We start from the raw sequence: 19,594 nt of genomic DNA on the forward strand, positions 1-19,594 counted from the left end.
TGGTCTTTCCAACTGAAGTTGTTCGTAATTTTAACACCCAGGTACTTAGTTGAATTGACAGCCTGGAGAATTGTACTATTTGTCAAGTAATCAAATTCCAACAGATTTACCGAGTGAGGTGGTGCAGTGGTTAGCACACTGGACTCGCATTCGGGAGGACGACGGTTCAATCCCGTCTCCAGCCATCCTGATTTAGGTTTTCCGTGATTTCCCTAAATCGTTTCAGGCAAATGCCAGGATGGTTCCTTTGAAAGGGCACGGCCGATTTCCTTCACAGTCCTTCCCTAAACCGAGCTTGCGCTCCGTCTCTAATGACCTCGTTGTCGATGGGACGTTAAACACTAACCACCACCACCTCCAACAGATTTCTTTTGGAACTCATGTGGATCGCCTCACACTTTTCGATATTTAGCGTCAACTGCCACCTGCCACACCATACAGCAATCTCTTCTAAATCGCTTTGCAACTGATACTGGTCTTTGGATGACCTTACTAGACGGTAAATTACAGCATCATCTGCGAACAACCTAAGAGAACTGCTCAGATTGTCACCCAGGTCATTTATATAGATCAGGAACAGCAGAGGTCCCAGGACACTTCCCTGGGGAACACCTGATATCACTTCAGTTTTACTCGATGATTTGCCATCTATTACTATGAGCTGCGATCTTCCTGACAGGAAATCATGAATCAAGTCGCACAACTGGGACGATACCCCATAGGCCCGCAGCTTGATTAGAAGTCGCTTGTGAGGAACGGTGTCAAAAGCTTTCCGGAAATCTAGAAATACGGAATCAACTTGAGATCCCCTGTCGATAGCGGCCATTACTTCGTGCGAATAAAGAGCTAGCTGTGTTGCACAAGAACGATGTTTTCTGAAACCATGATGATTACGTATCAATAGATCGTGCCCTTCGAGGTGATTCATAATGTTTGAATACAGCATATGCTCCAAAACCCTACTGCAAACCGACGTCAATGATATAGGTCTGTAGTTCGATGGATTACTCCTACTACCCTTCTTAAACACTGGTGCGACCTGCGGAATTTTCCAATCTGTAGGTACAGATCTATTGGTGAGCGAGCAGTTGTATATGATTGCTAAGTAGAGAGCTATTGTATCAGCATAATCTGAAAGGAACCTAACCGGTATACAATCTGGACCTGAAGACTTGCCCGTATCAAGCGATTTGAGTTGCTTCGCAACCCCTAAGGTATCTACTTCTAACAAGGGAACCTCCCCATCGCACCCCCCTCAGATTTAGTTATAAGTTGGCACAATGGATAGGCCTTGAAAAACTGAACACAGATCAATCGAGAAAACAGGAAGAAGTTGTGTGGAACTATGCAAAAAATAAGCCAAATATATAAACTGGACAGTCTATGCTTAGCATAGGCAACGTCAGGGAAACTGTGCGCTCAGTAGTGCGGTGGTCCCGTGGTTAGCGTGAGCAGCTGCGGAGTGAAAGGTCCTTGGTTCAAGTCTTCCCTCGAGTGCAAAGTTTAATTTTTTATTTTCAGACAATTATTATCTTTCTGTGCAATGAGAGGTTTTTGGCAAATGAAATATTTTGTGAAAAGATTCTATGATTTTGCGAAGCTGCACAGGTACACAGAGCAGTATTGTTTACGTGATCTGTGTCAATTATCAAAGTTCAGGCACTCACACATAATCAGTTTCGCTCTCCAAAATTCCAGGACATGTTCAGATTTGCTTGGACATATGCAGGATTTGATGGTCTACACACATAAAAATTTGAAAACGTTAAAAACATATGTTTTGACAGAGCACAGGGAAAACTGTGTGACTGTGAAACTGTTGCATTCATTTGTTGCAGTTTATGTGACAAACTCTTATGTTTTCATCACTTTCTTGGGAGTGATTATCACATCCACAAGAAAACCTAAATCGGGCAAGGTAGAAGAATCTTTTTATAGAAGAATCTTTTTACCCATTGGCCAAGTGTACAAGTTAGGTGGGTCGACAACATATTCCTGTCATGTGACGCACATGCCGTCACCTGTGTCGTATAGAATATGTCAGACGTGTTTTCCCGTGGAGGAATCGGTTGACCTATGACCTTGCGACCAAATGTTTTCGGTTCCCATTGGAGAGGCACACGTCCTTTCGCCTACTAATCGCACGGTTTTGCGGTGCAGTCACAAAACACAGACACTAAACCTGTTACAGTGGACAGAGACGTCAATGAACGAACGGACAGACCACAACTTTGCGAAAATAAAGAAAGGAAAATTTTCACTCGAGGGAAGACTTGAACCAAGGACCTCTTGTTCCGCAGCTGCTCGCGCTAACCACGCGACCACGGCACACCTGAACTCTCAGTTTCCTTTATGTTGCATATGTTGGAATGGACTGCTCAGTTTGTATATTTTGCCTATTTTTTTCATAGTTCCAAACGACTTCTTCCTGTTTTCTCGATTGATCTGTGTTCAGTTTTTCAAGGCGTATCCACTGTGCCAACTTATAACTAAATCTGAAGGAGGTGCGATGGGAAGGTTCCCTTGTAAGAAACTCATGCCAGCAGCTGTTCGTGTTTCAAATTTTGGAATATTCCATTCGTCTTCCCTGGTGAAGGAATTTCGGAAAACTGCATTCAATAACTCCACTTTAGCGGCACAGTCATCGGTAACAGTACCATCAGCACTGCGCAGCGAAGGTATTGACTGCGTCTTGCCGCTTGTGTACTTTACATATGACCAGAATTTCTTCAGATTTTCTACCAAATTTCGAGACAATGTTTCGTTGTGGAACCTATTAAAGGCATCTCGCATTGAAGTCCGTGCCAAATTTCGCGCCTCTGTAAATTTTAGCCAATCTTCGGGATTTCGCGTTCTTCTGAATTTCGCATGCTTTTTCCGTTGCCTCTGCAACAGCGTTCGGACCTGTTTTGTGTACCGTGGGGAATCAGTTCCATCTCTTACCAATTTATGATGTATGAATCTCTCAATTTCTGTTGCTACTATATCTTTGAATTTGAGCCACATCTCGTCTACATTTGCATAGTAAGTTCGGAAGGAATGGAGATTGTCTCTTAGGAAGGCTTCTAGTGACACTTTATCCGCTTTTTTAAATAAAATTATTTTGCGTTTGTTTCTGGTGGATTTGGAAGAAATGGTATTGACTTTGTGATCACTAATCCCTACTAAGAGGTCAAGTGTGTTTTCGCAACCATTACAATTTGCGTGGGTTCGTGGACTAAGTGCTCGAAATAATTTTCGGAGAAAGCATTTATGACAATCTCGGAAGATGTTTTCTGCCTACCACCGGTTTTGAACAAGTATTTTTGCCAACATATCGAGATAAGGTTGAAGTCCCCACCAACTATAACTGTATGAGTTGGGTATTTATTTGTTACGAGACTCAAATTTTCTCTGAACTGTTCAGCAACTATATCATCGGAGTCTGGGGGTCGGTAGAAGGAGCCAATTATTAACTTAGTTCGGCTGTTAAGTATAACCTGCACACAAGGTTGGTAAGGACTTCTTGTGGTGGGTCCTTCACCATTGCAGCTGACAGCTGCTGGATGATCATTAGTGCATGTGTACACGCTGCAGTACATCTCCCCAATGCAGCCTACACAAGCTTGATGGAGTTTAAGTAATAGGAAGAGGCAAGTCAGTCCATTCGCCGAATAACCTGTTATTCCAAGAGCTGCTCCACCTGCACAGTTTCATGCGGCTGTGCACTGGCAATCATTTTTATGAAGTCGGGACTGAATGCACCCCCAACTGGATGCATATGGGGAAGGAGTACAGTATCACAATAACATTGAGTTGTGAGTGTACCATGCTCAAAGATTTGGAAGTCAGTATGCCCATGCAACATTATGCCTCTCCACACCATAACATCTGGACCATCAAAACAATTATATTTGACAATGTTCCTGGGTGCTTTACACTTTCCCACCTCTTGTCATATGATGATATATCCAGCATTGTAGAACATTATCGTTCTGGTGGTCCAGGTGTTACGGTGTGGGGAGGCATAATGTTGCACAGGTGTACTGACCTCCAAATCTTTGAACACAGTACACTCACTGGTCACCACTTTTGGGGCATTGTAATCCTTCCCTGTATGCATATTTTCAGGGGTGCATTTGGCCCTGACTTAATTTTTATGGATGACAATGCACAACAGCATCGAACAGAACATCTGAGTAACTCTTAGACTGATAGGCTATTTGGCAAATGCACTGACCTGCCTCTTCTGCTGACTTAAATCCCATCAAGCATGTGGGGTATGTGTTGGGGACACATATTGCAGAATATCCACATGCACCAAAGACCATCCAACTGTTGTGAAATGTGCTGGTGGGGGAATGGAACTCCCTGCCACAAGAACTCTGTACCAACCTTGTGGCAGCATAGCAGCACATTGCAAAGCATGCATTGCTGTCCATGGTGATCATCCCTCTTATTAAAAACCATGTCCCATCTTTTTTAATGTCCAAGGAACCATCATGAATTGAGGTGACTTCAGCTTAATTATTGTCAAAGTGCCATTTCTGTTGGCCCCACTGCGTATTTCTTTTACTTACTTTCTGTACTGTGCTGTAATTCTCTCTGTGAATGGTCCAAGTTTCATCAAACTGTATTATTTGGCAGTGACGCATTGTGAAAAAGCTACTTTTAACCTTAAGTTTTGCACACCAATCTATTTATTTTAGTACCATTAACAAATATTAACAATTCATCAGTTACGAGTGGTACATTCCAAGGAGATATAAAAGCTGCAAAAGTAACACCATTGTGTAAGAAATGAGATAAATGTGAAGCTCAAGCTATAGGCCTGTATGAGTTTTGCCAGGCTTTGTCAAAATTCTTGAGGAGCTGTTCCTTAGGAGAGTTACAGACTTCCTAAATAATGAAATGACTATAAGTGGTTCACAGGATGGCTTCAGAACTGGCTGATCAACAGTCAGTTATTTTTATCATTCCTGAATGAAATATGAATTTTGGTTGATAATAATAAAAAAAGATGTTTCTGGCTTATTCTGTGACCTTAGTAACACTTTTGGTGTGGCCATTCAGGATATTCTGTTGCAGAAACAAAATTATAATGGAATTCAAGGCCTACTGAGCAGATGGATCCATTCTTACCTCTATGATTGTCAATATATCACCCAAATATAATATAAAGATTGAAGAACATACACACTTTCTAATTTTTATACAAATGAAAAAAAAAGAAAAATATCAAATATGGAATCCCTCATGGGTCAGTTCTTGGGCTCATTCTTTTCATTTTCTATGTTAGAGATCCAGCAGAGAAAGTAAATAATTGGATCACAGTACTTTCTGCAGAAGACACAAATATCTTGACTAGATCATGTGACAAAGATAGCGTATTAGAAACAGCTTGAGATGTAATACAAAATATAACACAATGGTTCGAAACAAGCTTGTAATAAATTCTAGAAAAAATACAGTGACAGTTCCCACACTATATAGAAACTCCAACCTGCAACATCAGTTTTTAACAACGACGGGAAAAAATGTCTCAATCGGTGAGTGAGACAAAAGTTTTTGATGTACATATTCAAGTAAATGTGAATGGGAAGTGCACCTGAATAAACTAAATAAAAAGTTAAATACAGTTATATGCTGTAAGAATAGGCTTGCAAAATACAAGCATTGCATCAGTGGTTGGAATGTAGTATGGTAGCGTCCAGACACTACTGAAGTTCGGAATTATCTTTCAGAGGAACACCATAAGTAGCAAAAAGACATTTACACTATAGAAAAAGATTGTCAGAATAATAAAACATGCTAAAATACAGAGATTCCTATAGACCAATATTTAAAGGTCTCGATATACTTTAATCTACTGAGTATAGACTGGAACATCCAGGGATTCATTGCAGGAGGTACAAACAACTTGCAAAGTACATATGAATACATTCTCAGAAAACTGTCTTCAGCAGCTAGTTCGACAGCCCACATGCAACGGAAATATCTTAAACCTTGTAGCTACAAACAGGCCGGACCTTATTAATGGCATCAGTACAAAGATAGGTATTAGTGATTATGATGTCTCATCATAGCGACTATGTTTACGAAAGTTAGTAAGTCCATCAGGTCAGCTAAGAAAGTGTTTCTGCTAGAAAGAGTAGATAAGCAGTTGCTAACATCACACTTGGACAAGATACATCTACATATATACTCTGCAAACCTCCTTGAAGTGCAGGGCAGAGGGTATGTTTCATTGTAGGAGGTATTAGGGTTTCTTCTCGTTCCATTCACGTATGAAGCGTGGGAAGATTGATTGTTTGAATGCCTCTGTGCATGAAGTAATTGTACTAATCTAATCCTCATGACCCCTATGTGAGTGATACACAGGGGATTATAGTATATTTCTAGAGTCATCATGTAAAGCTGGTTCCTGAACTTCATTAACAGACTTCCTCAGAATAGTTTGTCTATTTTCAAGAGTCATCAAGTTCAGTTCCTTCATTCAGTCTGTGACACTCTCCCAGGGATCAAACAAACCTGTTACCATTTGTGGTAGCCTTTTCTGTATATGTTCAATATCCCCTGTAAGTCCTATTTGGTACAGGTCCCACACACTTGAGCAATATTCTAGAATGGGTCGCACGAGTGATTTGTAAGCAACCTCTTTTGTAGACTGATTGTAATTCTCCAGTATTCTACGAATAAACCAAAGTATAGTCATAGGATACTACATTTTTCCGTTTTGTGAAGTGCACAATTTTACATTTTGGAACATTTAAAGCAAGTTACCAATCTTTGCACCACTTTGAAATCTTATCAAAATCTGACTGAATACCTATGCAGCTTCTTTAAGACATTATTTCAATATAGATAATGGCATCATCTGCAAAAAGTCTGAGGGTACTATTAATATTGTCCCTAAGGTCATCAATATGCAGCATGAACAGCAAGAGTCCCAAAACACTTCCCTGGTCTCAACCTATTTCCCTGGGGCACACCTGAACTTACTTCCACATCTGATGATGACACTCTATCCAAGACAACAAACTGCAACCTCCCTACCAAAAAGTCCTCAGTTCAGTCACAAATTTCACTTGATAACTTGATACCCTATATGATTGTACTTTTGACAATAAGCATAGGTGTGTCATTGAGTCAGATGCTTTTTGGAAATCAATAAAAACTGTATCTACCTGGCTGCATTGATCCAAAGCATCCATAAAGAATGCCACATATAGACCACATGTGTGACCCATTCTTGAGTACTGCTGGGGTGTTTGGCGTCACTACCAGATCAGATTACAGGAAGACATCAAAGCAAGTCAGAGGTTAAATTTAAGTATTAACTGTGTTTTTCTTACTTGTCACTTCTTTTTCCATGTGTTTTAGCTGTTAGGAAGCTTTAATTTTTGAGTACTAGTAATAGTGTTCCATGGAATTTGTGTTTGTTTTGAATACAGTCCAGAGACAGTTAGTGCTTATTTTCATTGTTTCCAACAAGAAGTATCTAGTAACCACAGTTTAGTCAGCTATCAGCCGCCTTTAGTGAATTAGCAGTCTAGTTAAAAGTTGATTATTGAATTCTCTACAGTAAATTGTTGATTTCTTAGGATGGATAGGATGTATGACTGCTGTGTATGGATGCAGGAAGAGCTGGCCACTGTTCGTGAACAGCTGAATGTGCTTATGGCCGCAGTCAGCCATCTTCAGGCTGCTGCCTCGGAGTGTAGCGGCAGTAGGGAGTTTGGTGCGTCGCATGGTACACCCCAGGTGTTAAATGCTTCACCCATGGTCCCTGCTGTCGAGACATCTTCATGGGTACCGGGCGCGGATGGGCCCAAGGGGAGTGGCGGGTTCAACAGTGTTCGCATTGCACGAAGCGGAGGGTCAGTGTGGAGGCTGGCCATGTGGCATTGCCCGCACTGCCTGTGAGTAGACAGGTGGCTGCTCCTTCAGCAAGGTCTGAGCAGGCACACAAGGGTAGGGATTTATTAGTGACTGGGAGCTCCAATGTTAGGCGGGTGATGGAGCCCCTTAGGGAAATAGCAGAAAGGTCGGGGAAGAAGGCCAGTGTTCACTTTGTCTGCTTGCCAGGGGGTGTCATCCAAGATGCGGAGGAGGCCCTGCTGGCGGCGATAGAGAGCACTGGGTGCACCCAACTGCAAATTGTTGCTTATGTCGGCACCAATGACTCCTGCTGTCTGGGTTCAGAGGTCATCCTCAGTTCATACAGGTGGTTGGCGGAGTTGTTGAAGGTGGAAAGCTTCACTTGTGGGGTGTAATCTGAGCAGACTATTGGTAGTGTCATTCACAGAACCGATCGTGGTCCTCTGGTTTGGAGCCAAGTGAAAGGCTTAAACCAGAGGCTCAGATGATTCTGTGGAGATCTGGGGTACAAATTTCTTGACCTCTGCTATCGGGTGGAGAAATGTAGGATCCCTCCGAATTGATCAGGCGTGCACTACACGCAGGAAGCAGCTACAAGGGTAGCGGAGTATGTGTGGAGTGCCCATGTGGGTTTTTTAGGTTAGAGAATTTCCTCCCTAGCCCTGACAAGACACCTCCTGAGACACAACAAGGTGGTAGTAGTAGGCAAAACGCAACGGGGAATGACAATATTAATATGGTAATAGTAAACTGCAGGAGTGTCTATAGAAAGGTCCCAGAACTGCTCTCATTAATAAATGGTCACAATGCCCACACAGTACTAGGGACGGAAAGTTGGCTGAAACTAGTTGTTATAGTTTTGGGTGGAGATTTTAATTTACCAGATATAGGCTGGGAGACTCAAACATTTATAACTGGTGGCAGGGACAAAGAAGCCTTCGAAAATTTTTTAAGTGCATTATAAGAAAACTACATTGAGCAGTTGAACAGAAAACTGGCTCATGGCAATAACATATTAGACCTACTGGTGACAAACAGACCCAAACTATTTGAAACAGTTAACGCAGAACAGGGAATCATCGGTCATAAAGCGGTTACAGCATCAGTGATTTCAGCTGTAAATAGAAGTATTATAAAAATTAGGAAGATTTTTCTGTTTAGCAAAAGTGACAAAAAGCTGATTTCAAAGTACTTGATAGCTCAACACAAAAGTTTTATCTCAAGTACAGATAGTGTTGAGGATCAGTGGACAAAGTTCAAAATGGTCCAAATGGCTCTGAGCACTATGGGACTTAACATCTGTGGTCATCAGTCTCCTAGAACTTAGAACTACTTAAACCTAACTAACCTAAGGACATCACACACATCCATGCCCGAGGCAGGATTCGAACCTGCGACCGTAGCAGTCGCGCGGTGGACAAAGTTCAAAACCATCGTACAATATGCGTTAGATGAGTATGTGCCAAGCCAGATCGTAAGAGATGGAAAAGAGCCACTGTGGTACAACAACTGAGTTAGAAAACTGCTATGGAAGCAAAGCAAACTTCACAGCAAACATAAACATAGAGCAGTCGCGCGGTGGACAAAGTTCAAAACCATCGTACAATATGCATTAGATGAGTATGTGCCAAGCCAGATCGTAAGAGATGGAAAAGAGCCACTGTGGTACAACAACTGAGTTAGAAAACTGCTATGGAAGCAAAGCAAACTTCACAGCAAACATAAACATAGTCAAAGCCTTGCAGACAAACAAAAATTACACGAAGCAAAATGCAGTGTGAGGAGGGCTATGTGAGAGGTGTTCAACGAATTCAAAAGTAAAGTTCTATGTACTGACTTGACAGAAAATCCTAAGAAATTTTGGTCTTATGTCAAAGCGGTAGGTGGATCAAAACAAAATATCCAGACACTCGGTGACCAAAATGGTACTGAAACAGAGGATGACTACAGGTGACGCAAAATCCCGAAGATTGGCTAAAATTTGCAGACGTGTGAAATTTGGCACGGACTTCAATGCGAGATGCCTTTAATAGGTTACACAACGAGACATTGTCTCGAAATTTGGTAGAAAATCTGAAGAAATTCTGGTCATATGTAAAGTACACAAGAGGCAAGACGCAGTCAATACCTTCGCTGTGCAGTGCCGATGGTACTGCTACCGACAACTGTGCTGCTAAAGTGGAGTTATTGAACGCAGTTTTCTGAAATTCCTTCACCAGGGAAGACGAATGGAATATTCCAAAATTTGAAACACGAACAGCTGCTAGCATGAGTTTCTTAGAAGTAGATACCTTAGGGGTTGCGAGGCAACTCAAATCGCTTGATATGGGCAAGTCTTCAGGTCCAGATTGTATACCGGTTAGGTTCTTTTCAGATTACGCTGATACAATAGCTCCCTACTTAGCAATCATATACAACCGCTCACTCACCGATAGATCTGTACCTACGGATTGGAAAATTGCACAGGTCACACCAGTGTTTAAGAAGGGTAGTAGGAGTAATCCATCGAACTGCAGACCTATATCATTGACGTCGGTTTGCAGTAGGGTTTTGGAGCATATGCTGTATTCAAACATTATGAATCACCTCGAAGGGCACGATCTATTGATACGCAATCATCATGGTTTCAGAAAACATCGTTCTTGTGCAAGGCAGCTAGCTCTTTATTCGCACGAAGTAATGGTCGCTATCAACAGGGGATCTCAAGTTGATTCCGTATTTCTAGATTTCCGGAAAGCTTTTGACACCGTTCCTCACAAGCGACTTCTAATCAAGCTGCGGGCCTATGGGGTATCGTCCCAGTTGTGCGACTGGATTCATGATTTCCTGTCAGGAAGGTCGCAGTTCGTGGTAATAGACAGCAAATCATCGAGTAAAACTGAAGTGATATCAGGTGTTCCCCAGGGAAGCGTCCTGGGACCTCTGCTGTTCCTGATCTATATAAATGACCTGGGTGACAATCTGAGCAGTTCTCATAGGTTGTTCGCAGATGATGCTGTAATTTACCGTCTAGTAAGCTCATCCGAAGACCAGTATCAGTTGCAAAGCGATTTAGAAGAGATTGCTGTATGGTGTGGCAGGTGGCAGTTGACGCTAAATAATGAAAAATGTGAGGTGATCAACATGAGTTCCAAAAGAAATCCGTTGGAATTCAATTACTCAATAAATAGTACAATTCTCAAAGCTGTCAATTCAACTTAGTACCTGGGTGTTAAAATTACAAACAATTTCAGTTCGAAAGACCATATAGATAATATTGTGGGGAAGGCGAGCCAAAGGTTAAATTTCATTGGCAGGACACTTAAAAGATCCAACAAGTCCACTAAAGAGACAGCTTACACTACATTCATTCGTTCTCTGTTAGAATACTGCTGCATGGTGTGGGATCCTTACCAGGTGGGATTGACGGAGAACATCGAAAGGGTGCAAAAAAGGGCAGCTCGTTTGTATTATCGCGTAATAGGGGGGAAAGTGTGGCAGATATGATACGCGATTTGGGATGGAAGTCATTAAAGCAAAGACGTTTTTCATCGTGGCGACATCTATTTACGAAATTTCAGTCACCAACTTTCTCTTCCGAATGCGAAAATATTTTGTTGAGCTCGACCTACATAGGTAGGAATGATCATCAAAATAAAATAAAAGAAATCAGAGCTCGAACAGAAAGGTTTAGGTGTTCGTTTTTCCCGTACGCTGTTTGGGAGTGGAATGGTAGAGAGATAGTATGATTGTGATTCGATGAACCATCTGCCAAGCACTTAAATGTGAATTGTAGAGTAGTCATGTAGATGTAGATGACAGACTAAAGGCCGAAATACTAAATGTATTTTTCCAAAGCTGTTTCACAGAGGAAAACTGCACTGTAGTCCTTTCTCTAGATTGTTTCACAGATGACATAATGGTCGATATTGAAATAAATGACAGAGGGATAGAACAACAATTAAAATCGCTCTAAAGAGGAAAGGCCGCTGGACCTGATGGGATACCAGTTCGATTTTACACAGAGTACACAAAGGAACTTGCCCCCCCCCCCCCCCCCTTTCTTGCAGCGGTGTACTGTAGGTCTCTAGAAAAACGTTGCATTCCAAAAGATAGTAAAAGGCCACAGGTCATCACCGTTTTCAAGAAGGGATGTCGAACAGATGTGCAGAACTATAGATCTAAAATCGCTAAAGACGATCAGTTGTAGATTTTTGGAACACATATTATGTTTGAGTATAATGACTTTTCTGGAGACTAGAAATCTACTCTGTAGGAATCAGCATGGGTTTCAAAAAACATGATCATGTGAAACCCACCTCATGCTATTCATCCACGAAACTCAGAGGGCCGTAGACACAGGTTCCCAGGTAGATGCCATGTTTCTTGACTTCCGCAAGGCATTTGATACAGTTCCCCACAGTCATTTAATGAACAAAGTAAGAGCATATGGACTATCAGACCAATTGTGTGACTGGATTGAAGAGTTCCTAGATAACAGAATGCATTATGTCATTCTCAATGGAGAGAAGTCTTTCGAAGTAAGAGTAATTTCAGGTGTGTCACAGGGGAGTGTCGTAGGACAGTTGCTTTTCACAATATATATAAATGACCTTGTGCATGACATTGGAAGTTCACTGAGGCTTTTTGCAGATGATGCTGTAGTATATCAAGAGGTTGTAACAATGGAAAATTGTACTGAAATGCAGGAGGATCTGCAATGAATTGACGCATGGTGCAGAGAATGGCAATTGAATCTCAATGTAGACAAGTGTAATGTGCTGCAAATACATAGAAAGAAAGATCCTTTATAATTTAGCTACAGTATAGCAGGTCAGCAACTGGAAGCAGTTAATTCCATAAATTATCTGGGAGTAGGCAGTAGGAGTGATTTAAAATGGAATGACTATATAAAATTAATCGTCGGTAAAGCAGATGCCAGACTGAGATTCATTGGAAGAATCCTAAGGAAATGCAGTCCGAAAACAAGGGAAGTAGGTTACAGTACACTTGTTCGCCCAGTGCTTGAATACTGCTGAACAGTGTGGGATCTATACCAGATAGGGTTGAAAGAAGAGAGAAAGAAGATCCAATGGAGAGCAGCGCGCTTCGTTACAGGATCATTTAGTAATCACAAAAGCGTTACGGAGATGATAGATAAATCCCAGTGGAAGACTCTGCAAGAGAGATGCTCTGTAGCTCGGTAAGGGCTTCTGTTGAAGTTTTTAGAACATAACTTCACCGAGGAGTCAAGCAGTATATTGCTCCCTCCTACGTATATCTCGCCATGATGATAAAATCGGAGCGATTAGAGCCCACACAGCTGCATACCAACAATCTTTCTTTCCACGAACAATATGAGACTGGAATAGAAGGGAGAACTGATAGAGGCACTCAAGGTACCCTTCGCCACACACCGTCAGGTGGATTGCGGAGTATGGATGTCTATGTAGATGTAGATGTAGATGTAGATGTAGATGTAGAGGTGTGCTGCTAGATCTGTTACCTATAGATTTGAACAGCACACAAGTATTACAGGGATGCTCCAAGAACTCAAAATGGGAATCCCTGGAGGGTAGGCGACATTGTTTTTGAGGAACACTATTGAGAAAAATTTTGAGAACTGGCATCTGAAGATGACTGCAGAGCATTTCTACTGCTGGCAACATACATTTCCTGTAAGGCTCACCAAGATAAGATATGAAAAATTGTGCCAGAGACACACAGACAGGCGCTATTTGTGACTGGAACAGGAAAGGAACTAGTAGTGGTACAGGGTACCCTCTGCCAATCGCCCTATGGTGCATTGTGAAGAATGTGTGCAGATGTAGATACAGAAATTAAAATAAAAAAACAGACTGAGAGAAATTTATGCTGCTCCTGGTTTGTTTATACATCTGTGAAGCACTAAGCATCACAATAGCTAGCATTGTAAATGAAGAAAATATCTTAAAGCGTAACTGTGATTTTTACTGTAGTGATATAGAAGCATAACCTACATGTCAACACAGTACACATGACATCCTGTTTGAAATAGCAAGTTAGGAGTGCAACTGAAAGAGTACTTGCATGACCTCTTCTTCTAGTCTGCTTCTGAGTTTCTGGAGCACCATGAAAATCAGTGTAATTGGTGAAATATCATACTATTCTTTCAATTGTCTTATTTGTTTTTATAAATTGGTTACTGGTATGCAACATGTATTGAATTATTTTTCAAAATCATAGTATGTGTAAATCATATTTATTAGGCCAAACATTACTTGTCTTTCACCATAAGTGCAAGCTATGTACTAAATCATGATTTACATGGCCAATAAAGAAATAAAATAAAAGTACAAATTACCAACTGATAAATCAAAATAGTGCAGCAATTCTGACAGCTGACTAACATTTGGGAGGAATATGGTTCAGATTAACAACCAGATTCAGGTTTTTGATGGTTCATCTAAGTCAGTGAAGGCATATTCTTCGTTAGGTCCTGTGAAATACATCAAATGGCAATTTCCTTCCACATACTTATCCTGTCTGAGATTGTGCTTAATCTCAGTCAACCTTGTCATCAGTGGATCATTAAACCCTAAACTACTTTCTATGTAGACTGGGCTATTTAGAAATGACTTGCAACCAATCTTCGCAATTCTGTCAATACCTCTCTCTACATTCCACATTCCACATACATTATCCTGCACACTTTCCTGGATCAGTAATCATGACAGAGAGGCTATAGTAGTAAAAAAGCATAGTCAAAGACTTAAGGTTGGTTTCCAGAATGAGGTTTTTTACCCTCCAGCAAGGCAATGGTCCAGCTTACAGTTCATCACTTGTCCTAGAGTTTGTGTATCAGGAAGTTTAATATTACGTGTTAAAGGAAGATCCAAAACTGAAATTGTATAAAATGTATGAACGTAGTGTCATTTCTTCCAAAGAAATCAATTCTGCTACCAGTCACTTTATGATTGTTGTTTTATTTTGATGATTGTGGCATATTTTCAGAATATCTTCTCATTTTCAGGGGCTTGTTGTTATACACTGAAGTGCCAAAGAAACTCATATAGGCAAGTGTGTTCAAATACAGAGATATGTAAACAGGCAGAGTATGGTGCTGCAGTCAGAAATACCTATATGACAACAAGTGTCTGGCGCAGTTGTTAGAGATTGGTTACTGCTGCTACAATGGCAGGTTATCAAGATTTAAGTGAGTTTGAACATGGTGTTATAGTTGGTGCAAGAGTGATGGGACACAGTATCTCCGAGGTAGTGATGTAGTGGGGATTTTCTCATATGACCATTTCATCATAAATCAGAATATCAGGAATCTGCTAAAACATCAAATCTCCAACATCACTGCGGCCAGAAAAAGATTGTGCAAGAATGGGATCAATGACAACTGAACAGAATCATTCAATGTGACACAAGTGCAAGCCTTCTACAAATTACTGCAGATTTCAGTGTTGGGCCATCAACAAGCTTCAAGAAAACATCACTGATGTGGGCTTTTGGGACCAAAAACCCACTCGTGTACCTTTGATGACTGCATGACAAAAAGCTTTACGTCTCGCCTGGGCCCGTCAACACCAACATTGGACTGTTGATAACTGGCAACATGTTGCCTGGTTGGATGAGTCTCATTTCAAATTGTATTAAGTGATGGTTGTGTACGGATGTGGAGAGAACCTTATGAATCCATGCATCCTGCATGTCAGCAGGGGACTGTTCAAGCTGGTGGAGGCTCTGTGATGGTGTGGTGTATGCAGTTGGAGTGAAATGGGACCCCCGATATGGCTCTGACAGGTGACATGTATGTAAGCATCTTGTCTGATCACCTGCATCCATTCATGTCGATTGTGCATTCCAACAGACTTGGGCAATTCCAGCAGGACAGCGCAACCCCCTACACATCCAAAATTGCTACAGAGTGGTTACAGGGATACTATTCTGGGTTTAAACACTTTTGCTGGCAGCCAAACCCCCCAGACATGAACTTTATTGAGCATATCTGGGATGCCTTGCAACATGCTGTTGAGAAGAGATCTCCACCCCCCTCATACTCTTATGGATTTTTGGACAGCCCTGCAGGATTCATGGTGTCAGGTCCATCCAGCACTACTTCAGACATTAGTTGAGTCCATGGCATGTCATGTTGTGGCACTTGTGTGTTCACACGGGTGCCGTACATGATATTAGGCAGGTATACAAGTTTTTTTGGCTCATCAGTGTATATTTGTACATATGGTCATCTAGTTGTGTATTATTCCTAAGTGAGGTGATAATTTTATGTTTTGGTTTCTCAGGTTTATTTTTCTCTTTATAGAAGAAAGAAAAAAAAGATGAAACTAAATTTAAAATGTAGTATTTTGCTTGTAGTAACACACAACTAGATCATCAGATATAAGAATACCCAGGAATAAGCCCCTGAAAATGAGATAAATTCTCAGATAGTGTCATATAAAAATAAAGCAACATTCATAAAAGACTGCTAGCAGAAAATTATTCCTTTTGAAAAAATATACTCATATTCATACAGCTGCATGAATTTCCGTAACAGTTGTGTAATGGACAAAGTAAAATTAAAATCTATGAAACTGTCCATGAAATAGAATGCATAACTTTCAAATGAAACTTAACTTGCACAGATTGGTGTGTTCATGAAAACACCGATCAGTGCACCAAGCAGGAGCAATGTGTAACCAGACCATTGATGGATTGAGCTATAAGAACGTGGAGGAAGAAACGGAACATTTAAAAGTTTCATATAGTCAAAATGGCTACTCTAACGCAGAGATAAATAGAGCATGGCCCTCTGGTACTAATGGTGAGAAAAAAAAGCAATAGAAAATCTCTTTTTGTGCACACCGATAATTAGTATTAGCATGATTTTTAGAAAATGTTGTGTGTGCAAATTATCAGAATTATGGAAAAAAAGATCATGAATATTTTAATTCTGCAAAAGCCTGTGTTCTCTGCCAGCTACAGCATAAATATACAGAATCTCTCACACTTTTGTCAAATGTACATTAGAATGACAGAAGGAAGGAACAAGACACTGGACAAAGAACATAATCAACTGTTGTTGAGACAACACTTATTAACAGACAGATCTTGTGTTGGTGCCAGTGGACCATCTGAAACCACAATTTAAAGTTTTGTGTATGTTTAATCATCACTACAGTGCGGACTGTAGAACTTCCTATATATGAAAACAGCTTGAACATGAAAAGAGGACTAAAATTATGGGTGTTGGTGTAAAATAAACCAAATACAACAAACTGATTTGTTGTGTAGCCTCCATGACCCAGAGGAGCTTTCCAATGTTCAGATGACATCATAATGTAGGCCATTGTGTGGACACAGTGTGTCCATCTGTTCAGTTGCTACCAGTAAATCTTTCCAAGTATACATTTTGTGAAGTGATTGGGTGATTTAAACTTCACTCTGATGTCGATCTGTTGTAGAATTTTAGAACATGTTTTTTGCTCGCGTATCATGTTGTTTCTGGAAACCCAGAATCTACTATGTAGGAATCAACATGGATTCCAGAAACAGCGATCGTGTGAGACCCAACTCGTTTAATTTGTTCATGAGACCCAGAAAATATTAGATACAAGCTCCCAGGTAGATGCTATTTTCCTTGACGTCCCGAAGGCGTTCGATACAGTTCCACACTGTCGGCTGATAAACAAAGTAAGAGCCTACGGAATATCAGACCAGCTGTGTGGCTGGATTGAAGAGTTTTTAGCAAACAGAACACAGCATGTTGTTCTCAATGGAGAGACGTCTACAGACGTTAAATTAACCTCTGGTGTGCCACAGGGGAGTGTTATGGGACCATTGCTTTTCACTATATATATATATTGTATGGTTATTTGATAGCGGAACAAACACTGGTAGCAGTTACTTCTGTAAAATATCTGGGAGTATGCGTGCGGAACGATTTGAAGTGGAATTATCATATAAAATTAATCGTTGGTAAGGCGGGTACCAGGTTGAGATTCATTGGGAGAGTGCTTAGAAAATGTAGTCCATCAACAAAGGAGGTAGCTTACAAAACACTCGTTCGGCCTATACTTGAGTATTGCTCATCAGTGTGGGATCCGTACCAGATCGGGTTGACGGAGGAGATAGAGAAGATCCAAAGAAGAGCGGTGCATTTCGTCACAGGGTTATTTGGTAAGCGTGATAGCGTTACGGAGATGTTTAGCAAACTCAAGTGGCAGACTCTGCAAGAGAGGTGCTCTGCATCGCGGTGCAGCTTGCTCACCAGGTTTCGAGAGGGTGCGTTTCTGGATGAGGTATCGAATATATTGCTTCCCCCTACTTATACCTTCTGAGGAGATCACGAATGTAAAATTAGAGAGATTCGAGCACACACGGAGGCTTTCCGGCAGTCGCTCTTCCCGCGAACCATACGCGACTGGAACAGAAAAGGGAGGTAATGACAGTGGCACGTAAAGTGCCCTCCGCCACACACCGTTGGGTGGCTTTCGGAGTATAAATGTAGATGTAGATGTAGAAATGAAGTCTAAAAGTTTTTATCATGAGGCACTTTTGTATCATCTATTAAGTTTCATGCCATGTCCAGTTCTTAGCACATTGCCATTGTATTTTAATGGTTCAGTAGGTGCTGATATTTGGGGAACAAGGAGCTTGTGGTACTTTGGTTAGCAAGATTTCCCTCTGTGTGTCTGATGATCTTCTGCCACACTCAAAGAGCACATGGATGCAAGTGAATCTCTGTGTTGATGAACTAGCCCCACAAATGATTGCTACAGCATTTATCTCGGCGTGAATCACAGTCAAACACTACTACATTTCAAGATTTGATGGTTTTTCATGAAAAATAACAGTACTGAAAAATCATACGTGTTGGTGCCTGATTAAGATGATTAATTAAACATTAGGTTATAGTCATCAGTTCATAAGGGTCAGGTCTCAAAATTTGGTTTAATTACTTTGATTTAGATTCTTACTTGGATTTTTTAAAATTGGCTTTCATAATCTTCAATAACATGATAAAGATTGTAATAAGAGCCATGCAGTGCTTGACAATAATACACTTGCAGACTATTTCATTACTAGGGACACTGCACAGGTTCCATTTGCTTTCCTGCAGATATTGTGCCAGATGAGATAATGCTGATTTGTAGTTCATCTGCTGAGTAGTGTCTGAAACATCTTACTTCTGTCAGTATTATGTATTTCTAATTGAATGACATTTAATTTCATGTATCTCCGGAGATATGGAACTGTGAAAGTTCTTCTCATTGTCTGGCTAAATAATATTGTTGTTTTGCATTATGTTCAAAAAGTAAATGGTTAAGTATGGTGGGGAAGGAAAGTCAGTGCTAATCGTGCTGCTGTAGAAACCGATGAATTAAAATCATTTAATGGGGCATACATTTAATTTAAGTTGCTAAATATTCCTTTATGTCTGATAATCTCACTCTAAGCATACGTTAAAGTTCATTACCACTGGAGGATGTTAGATAAGTGTGTCAGATTATCATAAATAAATGTGACTATCTTATGTGGCACCTGTGTATAGACCATTAATTTGCGATCAACACACACACTGTGTTATTTGTAATATGATTGCTAACATATGACAACTTTATTCATGGTTAAATTGTCTGTTATTCTTCTTGTTGTGTGTTAACATGATTTTTTATAAATATTAATCCTTTCTACAACCAGTCTTCAATGATCTCTTTCCCAATGTAACTATAAGTTAAATTATTTTTGCAGTTCTTGCAATGCT

General features: G+C 40.6%; 1 protein-coding gene across 3 annotated transcripts in view; it reads left to right on the forward strand.

Annotated features, from left to right (window-relative positions):
* Nucleotides 1–19,594, forward strand: part of LOC126248377 (syntaxin-binding protein 5) — a 1,030,224-nt gene that overhangs the window by 955,697 nt on the left and 54,933 nt on the right. The gene's annotated exons all lie outside the window — the stretch shown is intronic.

This window comes from Schistocerca nitens, chromosome 3 (assembly GCF_023898315.1).
Source record: "Schistocerca nitens isolate TAMUIC-IGC-003100 chromosome 3, iqSchNite1.1, whole genome shotgun sequence".
Lineage (NCBI taxonomy): Eukaryota > Metazoa > Arthropoda > Insecta > Orthoptera > Acrididae > Schistocerca > Schistocerca nitens.